This window comes from Anguilla rostrata, chromosome 11 (genome assembly GCF_018555375.3).
Source record: "Anguilla rostrata isolate EN2019 chromosome 11, ASM1855537v3, whole genome shotgun sequence".
NCBI classification, from domain to species: domain Eukaryota; kingdom Metazoa; phylum Chordata; class Actinopteri; order Anguilliformes; family Anguillidae; genus Anguilla; species Anguilla rostrata.
This window is the reverse complement of record NC_057943.1, coordinates 10659962-10673566: the sequence shown is the minus strand read 5'-3', so window position 1 is coordinate 10673566 and position 13605 is coordinate 10659962. Positions and strand designations below refer to the sequence as shown.

The window sequence follows — 13605 nt, the reverse complement described above, 5'->3', positions numbered from 1 at the left end:
TTAATTAGGAGCCAAATTTGACACAATAAAGAATAGCAACCCTTCACCATTCCGTTGTAATTAACATTTCAATTATGGCATGTTTGTCAAACTGATGATATATTTATATTACATATATTGCATATAATTACGTAAAATACAGTAATATCAACATCATTTTCTGAATAGCTTGAGCATGAAGTGATTTGAAGGTGGAAAAATTCAATATAGTCCTGGTTCATTGACTAATGCGTCCACCTTCTGTGTTAAAGGCAGACTCACATTCATTGTAACTTACTATCTTTATGAGGAAGTTGGAGTACTACAGATGATAAAACCAGTTTCTTTTTTTCTGCTACCCATTCTTACACACATTTTGCTTGTGTTAATACGCTTTTCCATGTTTCATTTATGAATTTAAGGTGATAACTGCCATTTAGATGATAATTCTGCATGTTACCACGCCACCACATCAAACACCAATATTGCTGTGAAAACATCAAATGACATCACGATGACAATCACAGAGATGACAGCGCCACACGTGACATGCTGTACTAATCACTAATCGTAAACGATCAACAAATCATCCCGTACCGAAGACGCACGGGAGGCTGTGTGTGCATCTCGAGGATTGTTGGACACCGCACTCCTCGCTCGGCCTAGCTGCGGGAAGGCCGCTCGGCTGTGGACGACTCGGTGGCACGCCATTGTCATTTCTGAGCTGCCCGCGACTCCACACCTCAGGGAAAAGCTTTGTCCTCCGCAGAAAAACATTTTTCCAAAGAAAAAAAAAGGAGAGAGAGAGAGAGAGAGAAAGTCTTCATTTTGTATCAGACAACGGTGAGCTCGCTTGGCTCTTTTTCAGAATAAACCAAGCCAACAAAAAAAAGTGTTTTTCTCGGATCTTTCTCGAAGGCCGTTTATGTTTGTATTACGGTGTTCAGTGTGTGTTGTTGCCATAAAGACCGCCTGCCGTCTGTCTCGTTTGGAAGATGTCTGATGCCTGCATTTTATATTGCTGCTAACAAGAGAGTGGGACAGGCATCTGTCAGGTGTTTACCATGTACGGTTTGTCAGTTATGGCTCTGATTGTTAAGCACAAACTCACACATATATTTTCAAGTTTACTGAAACAGCCTGACTGATGGTTTCCCTCACAGTCGATAAGAAAAACTGGTGATGCATTAAAAGTTAAGCAGACAGTACCAGCCCCCAGATGTCTCCTTTAACGACAAGATGTAAAACTACAGCAGGAAGCCAAAGTAAAAAACCAAGTAAATGAGATTTTGCCTACAATTCCCAAGACTTTATTACATACTGCGATCTTTATTTTCAAGTGTATTATTACATCTCATCAGCTGATAGATCGGTTGACGGGAGACGCATCGCACATTATCTCCTTCCAGTATTTAAGCTGTCTTTCTAGACTACAGTATGTGATTTTCAAATCTCCTGCATTGTTGCGATTGTGATGAGCACAGTGTCATGCCGACGTAACGAGTCACTGAGTGCATATGCATGTTGAATGTGATTGTGGCTCAAGGCATTCTGTACGTGCTCATGCTGCTCTGCATTTTCGAGGTGCGTTGCGGGAAATGGCGAAATGGCACCGGCTGCACGCTGTGCGGTTTTAGCGAAGACGACGTCCCCTGAGAAAGTCCTGCGTCACCTCAGCATTGTCCCAAACTTGCCGAACACGCGCGCAGGATGGCAAAACAAACGGCTGCAACATCCCGGCAGATTAGCGAGTCACAGAAGCCACTCCTTTCAGACCCTATCAGAAGCTCTGCGCTTACTCCCTGCCCCACGTCTGCGCATATCAGTGGGCCTCAGAGAGCAGCTGTGCAGGTTTTTGCTCTGTGCCACTGAGCCTTCATCCTTTTGGGTTATTCAGTATATGTATTTTTATTTCATTTAGTCCAGCAACATCGCAGAGCACCGCGGACCGATTGCGCTTTCAAGCAACACAAATGCGTCACACTAATCAGCATAGATTTGCTTTAAGCGTCTCTCTCTCTTCACTCTAAACTGATGGGAGATGTAGGTCACCGTCGTGATTCCCCCCTCCCACTCTGCCCTGTAGAGAAACACAGACACGCGCTGGAACACAAGAACAGGGAATGTTGGAAAATGGAAAACGACGGCTCCATCTCTTTGGGACGTCGTGACCATCAGCAAACATATGGGTTAGATTATGATCGAGTCGAGCCGTACTGCGTCTATATTTATCAAAAGTAACAATATATTGAAGACGGTCACAAGTCTCACACAGGCAACGTAGTTCTTGACAGACTGCAATAAACGAGGAGGGAAAGGGTGACATAAAAAGGGTGACTTAAAAAATCTGAATCAGAAATGTGTGTCATGCATGTTTCTAAATTATGTCTGCGTGCCAGCAGGGCGCATTTGTGATGAGGTAAAGTCAGCATTGGTGATGTCATGGCAACAGCGCCCGTTATGACTTCCTGAAAGAGATCAGGAAAAGTGAAGCTACTCTTAATTTTCCACCACATTATGGTCTCAGCTTGCCTTTACATACCAAAAATGTGATGGATGTGGTAGATTCAGCTGGCTTAAGGCGAGCTTACATACAATCCTGTGCTCAGCCATTAGGAGAACGATGCTAAAACAAGCAGACTTTCATTTCTCAGCGGTAATAAGTACCAATCCAAGATCAGTCTCGTCATTACGCACCCAGGGATAAGTTAAGGACTCAGTCTGTGTAAACAGAGCCTGGGTCTGTGCCTACAGGTACAACCTCTCTCTGAAGCTTGACACACATTCCAAGGTGCAGATATTTTTTCTCTCTCTCAGGAGCTGCTTCTGGGAAGAGAGGGGCCAACAGTATAAATTGTGTTAATAACCAAGCTATTTTTACTGATCAACAAAACTTACACAGTGCTACACTGCACTCAGATGTGCATCTTTTATGTTCTGTGCATACTGAGCCACTCGGAAAGACCTTTTCACTGATATAATTAAGAGCTCGCTCTTGCATCTCCTCCAGTGAATTTCTGTGCAGCCGTCCAGAGCTTTCTCCTCACTGTTTTGGCTGACATAATATAGTGTACTTATTCCCATGGGAAGGATACCTGCTGTGCTTGCCACAGCAGACTGGTAGATGCATGCACTGTGCGGCCCTGCTTACTGCTTACAGAAGGCCGTACACATTAGCAAAGCAATAAGATTACTCACCCACAGAGTAGGAGGACATCAGACTAAATTTAGGTCCCTTGTGCGAGGCTTATATTGAAGCATTCATTTAAATCTCACTGCAGAAGGTACAGATTGTGGCGCAGGACAAGCCCACACTGCGTTCTGCTCAGCAGGAAATTTGAAAACAAAGCTGCGCCGCGGGGATTAGAAGATAAATCGCGTCGGGCCAACGCGGTAAGTGACCAGGGAGGAGTAATGGCGGGGTGCAGCCGGTGTCCGACCAACCGCAGTTCCAGTTTGAAATCTCATCTCCGGGACCGGGCCGACTGGCCGGAGAAAAAGACGCTCTGGCCATCAGGGACGAGAGAACCGGAACGCTTAATGGCCTTTCCACTCTCGCACCTCAATGACACTGAACTGAAAGAAGGCAGCAACGTTGGTCTTTTAAAGTCCGCTCTGATGTTTTTGCGTTAGAAGCTACCGGCTGCTGAGGCTTCTGAAGCTTACTCCCTGCAAGAATTCAGCATGAGAAACCTTGGGCAGTGTAGCCAACATGGACGAAATGCATAATGGATGGGAAGATGGAGGTTTGCAGCTGCTATCACTGCAAACAGCTGAAAGCCAAAAATGCAGCCTTTATTTAAGTAGGTAACTGTTAAAACCCATACACCATTTGGTCTGCTCACACAGTAGCATAGACGTAAAACTGTCAGTCTTTTCCCTTATTTTCCACACAAAAACATTCACTTTAGATATGACAGGCTCCCACTCTGTTCATCAAGCAGAATTTGCACAGCGGCTGGCGGATGCTAGTGCCGTAGCGTCCTGTGCAGAAGCCTGAGGCCGCATTACTTATACACTGCATCTGGGATTGATGCAGCGTTCCTTTTTAAAAAGGCTAGACACGGCAGAGCATAAATCTGTCAAAGGCAGAATTGATTATTCTCTAGGCTTCTGAAGTGGCAGTTACATTCAAAAAATTTACCAGAAAAATGATAAGCAAAAAAAAATAAATAAAGTACATTCATACGGTCGTGTACATTAGCTGAGCAACAGCTAGTTCAATAGATCCAGTCACATGGGGGGCGGGATAAAAAGGTCAGTTACGTGCATCAGCCTCCTTAGCAGTCAAACCTAAATTTGTCTTGTCTTGTGTAAACTAGCTAGAGACCAAATTGAAGGTTAACAATCTCTCGCAAATGAGATTGACACAGGGAACCTGATGAGACAGATGAAGTCTGCTGTACTGGATGGTGTGTGGAGAGAGAGACCGTGCGGTTGGTATCCCATCAGGCCAGGAGGTGAATCCTTGCACCGGGCGACCGAGCGGTTTAATTATTCAGTCTTAAACATCATTTAATTAAAGCCACTGTTCCTTCCCTCCCTCCCGCCCAGTTTGGTTTGCATTTCACTTTATTGGATGTGTCTACGATGGCTAAACTGCAGGAAGCTACATTCCTCGCCCCCAAGCATGGTTTGTACCTCCTCCTTATTGGATTATAAGGCAGCAATAACGTCTGTGCATACCATCCAAAAACCTTTACTGGGGCCTGCATTAAAGACATTTTGCACACTTATTTTGACAAGGTGAGTTTCTATGAGTTCCCACTGCAGGTTCAGTTTAGTAAATGTTCATTTAATGTGCCCCAAGAGCAAGTCAAGACAGCAATGGAGAAAGCTCTTTTCACTTTGACAATACCTGCTTTTCCAGTCCATTAAGCAGCAAGTGAACCCTTAATTCACTTATCGATTCACTTAAAACTAAAAAAAAAAAAAAACGCTATTTACTGTAATAAATTGCCTCTGGTATGTAAGACACAAGTGGAGTCTATTATGTTTTATGGCCCTGCGACTGCCAAAGCAGCAATCAAACTAGCATGAGCACGAAATGTTCAGGGATTTTTCCACTTTCGTTTATATATAATATCAGAAGGGCTGCTGATACAACTGGACAGGTGAAATTGCCCTGATTTCCATTTGTACTGGAGAGGCTTAATTGCTCTAGCCAAAGGGCAGTGCAGATCTCATAACCTGGATCGTATAGACCATTCATGAGAAAAAGAGCGTTTGAGTGGCTGAGTTAAGAATGAAAGAAGCAAACTTCTCTGTTCCAGTAATAGCCGGACATACAGAGGGAAAATTTACAGTTATTACAATTGCGGTTACCAACAATTGTTTTTGTCAGTTAGAGGGTAAATCGCTTCTTGTACTGAAAATGGAAATTTGATTGGCTGTCTATGCTATCATTCTGCTTCACTGAATTCTAATTGGCTGCATGTTTCTTTGTCAAGGGCTAATGGGATTTTTATTCCCTTGAAGTGAATGCTCAGTGTTATGTTGATGGGCCCGCGACTACTAATGTAGTGTCCCCATTAAAAATACCATTTGATGAATGTTAAAAAGTACTAATTGACAAACCTTAGTGCTGTGTTCAGCCGTCATTAATGAGGTCTTTTTTATTTGTATTGTCTTTTCAATGTCTTGGCGATAATTTTGTTCATCAGGAAGGCTGCAGTCTCTAGCTCTAATTAAAGCCAGTTTGTGATCGTTTTTGTGTGTTTAAGTGCATGCGTGTGGAAAGTGTGGAAACATGCACAGATCTTTAAATCGGTACGCTGATTAATTCCTGAGGCACAGCTTACAAGAACAGGGAAATAACTAAAAGCGCACATAGGACACCTCCTGAGAGGCCCGTCACAAGCCGGAGGATTTTAGCCTTTGGAAGAGGAATCTTTTCATGAGTGCCGTAAATCACAGGTGCTGCTGTTTTGTTGTGATGTGCATATTTATGGGAGCAATTTTCAGATACAGATTGACCACAGAAACAATTTAGAGAAGTACCTACTGTAAAAGCGAGCTGCCACAGCTGGAATAATGCTTGAAAACAAATATAACTCTATTCCACAGGACCTTCATGGATATTATAGCCTTCTTGTGGGTATGTTTAGGAACTTAATATTAGATTTTTCTTTTCAACGGAATGAGTAAATATTTCATGATCTACAAAAAGCTCAAGGGGGAGGAAAAACTCATTGCATCTCAGTAGCCCAGTGAAACCATGGCAGGGAGAGGTTGATAGTGCTTTAACTGCCTGGGATTAGACCATCGTGGATATTGATGTCACCGCACTTCAGAGCCTGCAGAGCGCGATGGATTTAGGTCTACAACTTCCGGAAAGAGCCGCAGCTTCGAAGACATTACACAACTTTCCAAATGCACCACTTTCCAGCTGCCTCATTAATATAGCGTCCAGGGGTACGGTGGTGTGTGCATGTGTGTGTGCGTGCACCTGTGTGTGTGTGTGCGAGCGGGGAGGAGGGTAGGGGAGTTTAATAATGTCAATTATAACTTTAGAACAATGGCCTGTATTCAATCAACATTTGTTTTTCAACTTTGACGTTCTGCTTTGCATTCACCAACTCTGTTGGATGAGTTAGTTTGAGCGATTGCTTGCCAAAATGTGTCTGTATAAAAATAAAATAATTACTGCTTTTGCCTGTTAATCGTGTTAAGGATCAAATTTTGATTGAAATTCAGCCCACACATTTATTAAAGATGGGAGTTTCATGTTTGCACCCATACAGGCATCTAAAATCCACCCTCTGTCACCAGAGTTATGCTAATGACTGTTATTACACCGCATGTCTAGAGAGAAAGCACCTTTTCCCTTTACAAAAAAGCTTAATGTGTTACCAGAAGTGTGAATCTTAAGCACCATGGTTGATTTAGATCAAAATCCCTGTTCAGTTATGCATTTCTCATGGAACATTTTTCTCATTGTGTAAAACTGGAATGGATAATTGGCGAATGTGCAAATATAATTAAATTGATTTTGGTTTCAAATTTGCATAAAAGGCAATGTTGAGGCCATCTTCAACTTGAACCAAGCTCAAAAGATACCCAGGTCAACGCTCTCAGGTACATTTAGTGTTTAACCTCCTAATCAGGGATTATCTGATTTTTAATTTTCCTAGAAAACGGTCAGTAATGTTTTCATGTACCCCAGGGATGGTATTTACTTTGATCACACAGCAAGTAAAAGTCAAATTTGTAACCTTTAGATATTGTCAAAACAAAATATTTCACTGGATTTTATTTTCTCATACATTACCAGTACATCCTGTTAGAGCCGATTATGCCGATGATTGCTGAAGTATGCTGCCTGATTCATGCTCTTTATCTAACAGTTGAAATTACACTCGTAATTTCAGTGATGTCAGATCTGCTTGTTTATTTATGACCACGCTGAAAATCAGTGATGATTCTGTGTGCTATCTGCAGAGCTCAAGCACACATGCCATCTTTTACGCAATGACTGTATTTTAATTAAGGATGCACAAAATGGAAATTCTGGGGCCGATATCAGCAACCAAAAATTGTCTGGCCATACAGGCCAATGCTGATAACTCCCTGCTTTGAATTATAGCAAAAATGCATACAGCGACCAAGTTTCCATATGAGAAACTTCCAGATTAGCACAGAGGTTGTCGCTCGTAAGAAAAATATACCAAAATGTATTTGTATAAAAAAGTATTTAAACTTGCTTACTTTATTATTAAGCAGAGGGCGTGGGAACTGCTGAGTCTCTGCACTTTTGAGTTTTACTATTGAGTTTGTCTAGAAGAAATGATGAATCAAAAATAAACAAATGAGGTTCAGTGGCTATGATCAGCATACTTTCTGAGCACGACATTTTCACTCAACAGCTTCAGCAGCGCATCGAATGTGCCGCCCCCTTGTCACATGTATGTAGCCTCGTAGCAGCCCAACACATCAGCAATAATCTTAGCAAAGGCCCCAATATAAAACCTTCACAGCTGCCATCTGTACTTTTAACCCAGCAATAGAATCCAGGCCAATTCTAATGGTATTGGCATTACAAGCTCAAGCATTCAGAAGTAACAACTGTAATATTTTTCCCCTGAAATTCTGCAACGTACAGTATGCACACAGAAACACACACACACACACGTACACATATATGATACAGATGGCTTTCTTATTCACACCAAGTGTAAGATTGAAGGCTTTTCATAATGGAAGAATGGCCTTGATTTTGTGAGTCACTTTTGTAAAATCGCTGTGAAATGGCAAGAGAAAAAATTAATTGGCTACCTGTGTCCAGCAGGCCGTGTAAAGCAGTACGGCTTGGTGGGAACACACTGTGCTACGCACATTTAGAAATCATACATAAGAGATTTCATACATGGCACCACTGGTCACAACTGCATGGACGGATGGTTTGAGGAAAACTGGTGCGTGATAATTTATTTACATCAGAGAAGTGCCGCCCCCCCCCCCCACCTTCTTGTCATGTCCTTTACGCAAAGCACAAGTGTGAGAGGTATGGCTGTTGGCGAGCTCTCCCTGCACTTCCTGGCCTTCCCGTTTCCGCTCATTAACAAGCACAAGCACAGGCATGCTGGACACCCCTGGGGGTGAAGCCCAAATGCACATCACTGTTTGGACAACAGAGCAGACAGGAAGTAGCAATGACAACCTGCTCAAGCTGTGACACACAGTTCAATTACCGGAGAGGAAAAAAAAGAAATTCCTCATCAAAGCGTTTATGTATGTGTTCCCATGCACGCGTGCGCGTGTGTGTGTAAGTGTGTATGTGCATGTGTGCTGCCTGTATAAGCTACATGCACATACTCACTCACACACACACACACCCACACACAGAAATAGCAATACCACTAGTAAATTACTGCTTGGTCTCAAATTGATTCATTTACAGAATGATTTAATGTGGTCATTTACTTTCCAGACATATCCAGTGAATCATAACGAGACACCAGAGAGCGCAGAGGCAAGGGCAGCAAAACCAATCAACTCTTCCCAGCACTTAAAAAGTATAGAAAGTCCCTGCACTTAAAAATATAAAAAAGTGCCAGTTGAGAAGGCCACTGGCTCTCTGAATACATACCAGCCCTGATTCATCAAGCAATTAAAAAGCGCTCTTTGTTGCCGCCAAAAGTTTTGCGAGCTCACTACTCATATTAAGCTCACAGAGGCGGTCCAATCGCTACGAAATGTTTAAACTGATGGAAGACTAGTTTATGCGTGGGGCAGACTTTGTGTGGCAAATGAAAACGAAGCCGTTAAGTGGACACATCACACACACATAAAATAGCCCGCATCGACCAGTTGACATTGCAGGAAGAACGGTAATAAAATTCAGGCACTGGGTCTAACGCTGACAGCTGTCCTGTGGCATTGAAGCTTCCCTCCACTCGTCCTACATTTGGTTTGTGAAACAGATGGCAAGTCCATCTGAGCCAGGGCAAAATATGGGAATGGAAAGGAGCACAAGATTGCACATACTTCACAGTATTTAGCTTTTCTCCAATAGATGGTGTACAAGGTCACACTGATACACACATGCCCCCAGACTCAGAATGCCCACTATAACTACGTAAACCTCTCCCCTGTCTGTGTGCACTGCCCAGAATAACATGGTCAGATGGTTAAAAAAAATAGCAGTTAAAAAAAAGTGATATCAGGGGTCTACAACCTAAATACTACTGAGAATGCACCTCGATGTGCAGAGTGAGCACTCAATGCATATTTGGAAAAATGCAAATGAGCCCAATTTTTATCCCAGTTCTTTCCCTTTATTACCACATACTGAAAGCCCAAATCACGACTGCAAAGCTGTCCCATCCCTCCGCCATCTGTCAGATCAAAAGCGCACAGACTAGCACGTGCATTCTCCAAAATATGTGCGGCCAGGTGCTGCCGCTTTTCACTCCGCAGTGCGCCCGATGCGATACATAGCTATCCGCGTCGTTGTCAAGTCCCTTTTACCTCAAGTCCAAGTACAGTCTCAAGTCAAGTAGCCTACCTAAGCCTACGTCCAATTCACCAGAGCTCAGTTTTTACACATGAAGCCAGAGTAAAATAAAAAATAAAATAAAAAACATTTCCCACTCCCACTATCAGTAATGAAAAATTCTAATTTGAGAAAGAAGAGAAGACAAATGAACAGAAAGGGGCACTGAATTCAAATATGTTCGTATTTTAATGAGTGAATCAGTGCTGTTTGCATGAGAGGAGCGTTGTTTAACTCAAAAATATCCAAGTGTTCATAGTTGCAAAAGTCCATTATACACTTTCACTATAACCACACAACACGGAAAAAACATCGGAGACTTAAATAATACCTCATTTAAAAATTTTTAATATGAGATGAACAAACTACGTTAACACAGTACAGCGTGCATTCATTCATTGTAAAGTAATGTACAGACCTTAGGCTAATGCAGACAGAAACGAGCGTCTAAGCTCAATGTTTCAGAACCTCGAGGAACAATCTTTTAAAGTAACAAAATAGGATATCAAGTTAAAACTGCAAACCGCACGTTTATTTAAGAGTAACATAATCCTTCAATCACAATATTGTCATTTGTGGAAATAAATGTTTTCTTTGCCTGCCTGCCTGCTATAACCGAAACGCTTGCTAGCGTGTTTACTTTTCAGAAATCAGCAACATTAGCAAATGAATCAACCTTGACAAACTCGATGAACGCTGTTATGGGTTAATACTGCAACGTCAGCTGGTTTGGCTAATTTGTTTGGCCACTTTGTCTGGATAAATCACGATTAATTCAATCCGAATTTACTTACGTCTCAGGATTTGACGTCGTCCCAAGTTTCTCCTCAATTTTATGTTTCAAGATGATACACAGTGCCGACGTTTTGGCTCCATCATTGACTGTATAACTTAATAATTCGCAAACATAAATTGTGGTCTATTACTCTGGAACCAGGGCCCTGTTTCACTAAGCATGATTACTGAGTGAGCTGGATATCTACACCGAGTAAAACCCGGAACACCTCCAATTAAATCTGTAACTTGGAACGTCTCTAGACGCTGATGCGTAGTAAATGGTAGGCCTATATATTTAAATAGGCTAAATATATTTACTACGCATCAGTCAATACGATTCATTGCGCTGTAGTAGTTTAGTTTTAACCGCTTTTTGATATAACGTATCCATTTATACAATTAGCTATATTAGAAACCTAATTGAGTCTGGCTGATACGCCATATCTAAGGCACTTAGCAAGTTCAAGTCCAAATGTGAGCCATGAAAATGGTGACTTGTGTGGGATTCAAGTCCAGTTCCTGGATTGTAGTAGCCTATTGCAACACTGCCTGTCATTGTGCTGGAGGTCTGCAGGCCATTCGTACTGTAGTTTGTGCAAATAAACCACAGGTGCCCAATGGACCAAAAGAATCACTGCTGTGTGAAGATCAAGGGAGTAGAACTGAAACCCTCCCCCTAGTGGAAGTTCCAGCTAGGTTCCAGCCTGGTTTTACTGTAAACTGGTCCAGCTGGTTTGAAGCAGATTTGGAGTTGACCAAGCTGGCAACAGGATGGTTGAGATAGCAATCATACTGGCAAGACCATGTCCAGCCGGTGGGCCAGCTTGGTACAGACAACAGGCCATCAACAAATTCCAGATGGTATCCAGCCGGAGCAAAAACTGGGTCCAGCTAGACTCCATCTTAGGCTGGTAGCTGGAATTTCCACCAGGGTCCCTCCCTGGATGATGTTATGGCTGTTTATTTGTAACCTTGTTGGACTCCTGCTTCCAGTAGTCTGTTGGTTTGTTGCCATTTGGGGTACCACGGAGGTCAGCTAAAAATGTTTTCTACCAATTTGACAACAGCCAAACCATTTACAATGCTTCAACAGATAATACCACACAAACAAAGAAATTCACACTCAAACTTTCTAGCGAGTCAAAGTGGAAATTATGCTTATCTTATCTAAGGAATGTCACTATGCAGTACACTGTCTCCATTAAATGTGTACTCTCTTTTAATAATCAGTTAGTGCATTACACTGTCTGCCGAGCAGCAGGAATTTCAGGCAGCCAAGCTATTCCCCAGACTCCCACCATTTGGGAGTTTTTTTTAGCAAGGTCAGGCATGGTGGGGAGAGAAGCAGCCATTAGTTTAAATTCCGAATTTAAATTCCAATTTGAAAAAATATATAGGAAGCAAAAGGAGGCATACAACATATGGAAACAACATTTTAAATAAAATGATTCTAAAAAATCATATGTAGGTGCACATGGCAGAGTCAAGGGTTGGGGGAGGGGGGGGGTTGTTCATCCCCATTTCGGATGACTGGCCCAAATCAGCTTTTTCATGATGAGTGATCGTTGACATTATAGACATTATATTTTCTCTGCATTTATTTCTTTTGGCATAGAAAAACCTGTACAAACCTAACAATGTACAACATGTTGTACCAAAACAAACTTTAATTAAATAAAAACAAACACACAGTAGACATGTTTTATTTTAGTAATGCAATTTGAGCCTGCCCGATTTCTAACAACCTTCTGTTGTGTGCTCTTTCTTTTTGCGATTAAATACACCAGCCTATCAATATCTTACTTGTGGGCTATTTGTTGTTCCTAGCAGTCAGTTACTGTCTGTTGATTTTTTTAAACTTCAAAGTAATTTAGTAAATGTTTTTTTAAGCTGTTTTTCAGTGTTTTTCAGCAACTTTGCTGTGACTGTGACTTCATCCAATATTTTCTGTGACAAATACCCAGTCTTAATTATAGTCAGGGTTAGAATAGTAGTGTGCAGGCCTTGTTCTTAAATTAAATAAAGCAGGTCAATTTACTTACAAATCTTACTGTCAGTTTTCAGCTGCTGTACCTGATCAGGTCTGAATAGGCAGTATAGTATAATGATTAGGGAACTGGACTTGTTATTCTAAGGTTGCAAGTTTGAGTCCCAGTTTTGGGTGCTGCTGTCGAACCCTTGAGCAAGTTACTATTTGGAAGCCGCTAAATGTTTCTAAATGTTAACTTTTGTCTGGCTGGAGAGACAGGGAACCCACCCTCCCCAAGTCAGGGACAGATCCTCTGAATAAGATGTATTTGTTGTATTTTTAAGGCCCTTGTTTCTAGGGTCAGTACAACAAAAACCTACAGATCATTATGTGAAAATCAATAGATCTCATGCAGTGTCGATTGTAACCTCTGCAGGTCATCAGATGTTTTCATTTTATTTTTACACACACATCCGTTTTCTCTTCTGGAAAAAAACTAGAGCGCCCATGCACCCCAAGTGCCAGGGAATGTTTTCCTATTTTTATAGCACACAATGAATTTCACAATTATGGCTCCGTTTAGCGATGTACCCTCAGGTTTCTGGTTAGACTGCATCACAGCAGCTCTGTTCCTTGGTTCCAGTGAGGTTCTCTGTGTGAACTTCAGCTTTTCAAATGTTTCTCAACATGATTGCCTTTTGCCCTGAGATATAACGGTAATTCAACTCATCATGTTGGTGCAACACAACCCTCAATTGTGGTAGGCGTGATACAGTGTGTACCAGTTTTAAAACAATGCATTTTTAATACAGCTAGCAACAGTAGCAGAGACTTGCCTTGGACTTTGTTCTCCAGTAGGGGAAATTGAACCTGTGCAAATCAATGA

General features: G+C 41.9%; 1 protein-coding gene and 1 long non-coding RNA gene across 5 annotated transcripts in view; one reads left to right on the top strand and one right to left on the bottom strand.

The window, feature by feature from the left end:
- LOC135233892 (uncharacterized) overlaps positions 1-11451 on the bottom strand; it is a 122298-nt gene extending 110847 nt beyond the window's left edge. The window contains exon 1 of the long non-coding RNA XR_010323988.1: positions 10768-11451. This is a non-coding gene — a long non-coding RNA (uncharacterized LOC135233892). The remainder of the gene's footprint in view (positions 1-10767) is intronic.
- Positions 1-13605, top strand: part of LOC135233889 (probable G-protein coupled receptor 153) — a 49566-nt gene that overhangs the window by 6988 nt on the left and 28973 nt on the right. The gene's annotated exons all lie outside the window — the stretch shown is intronic.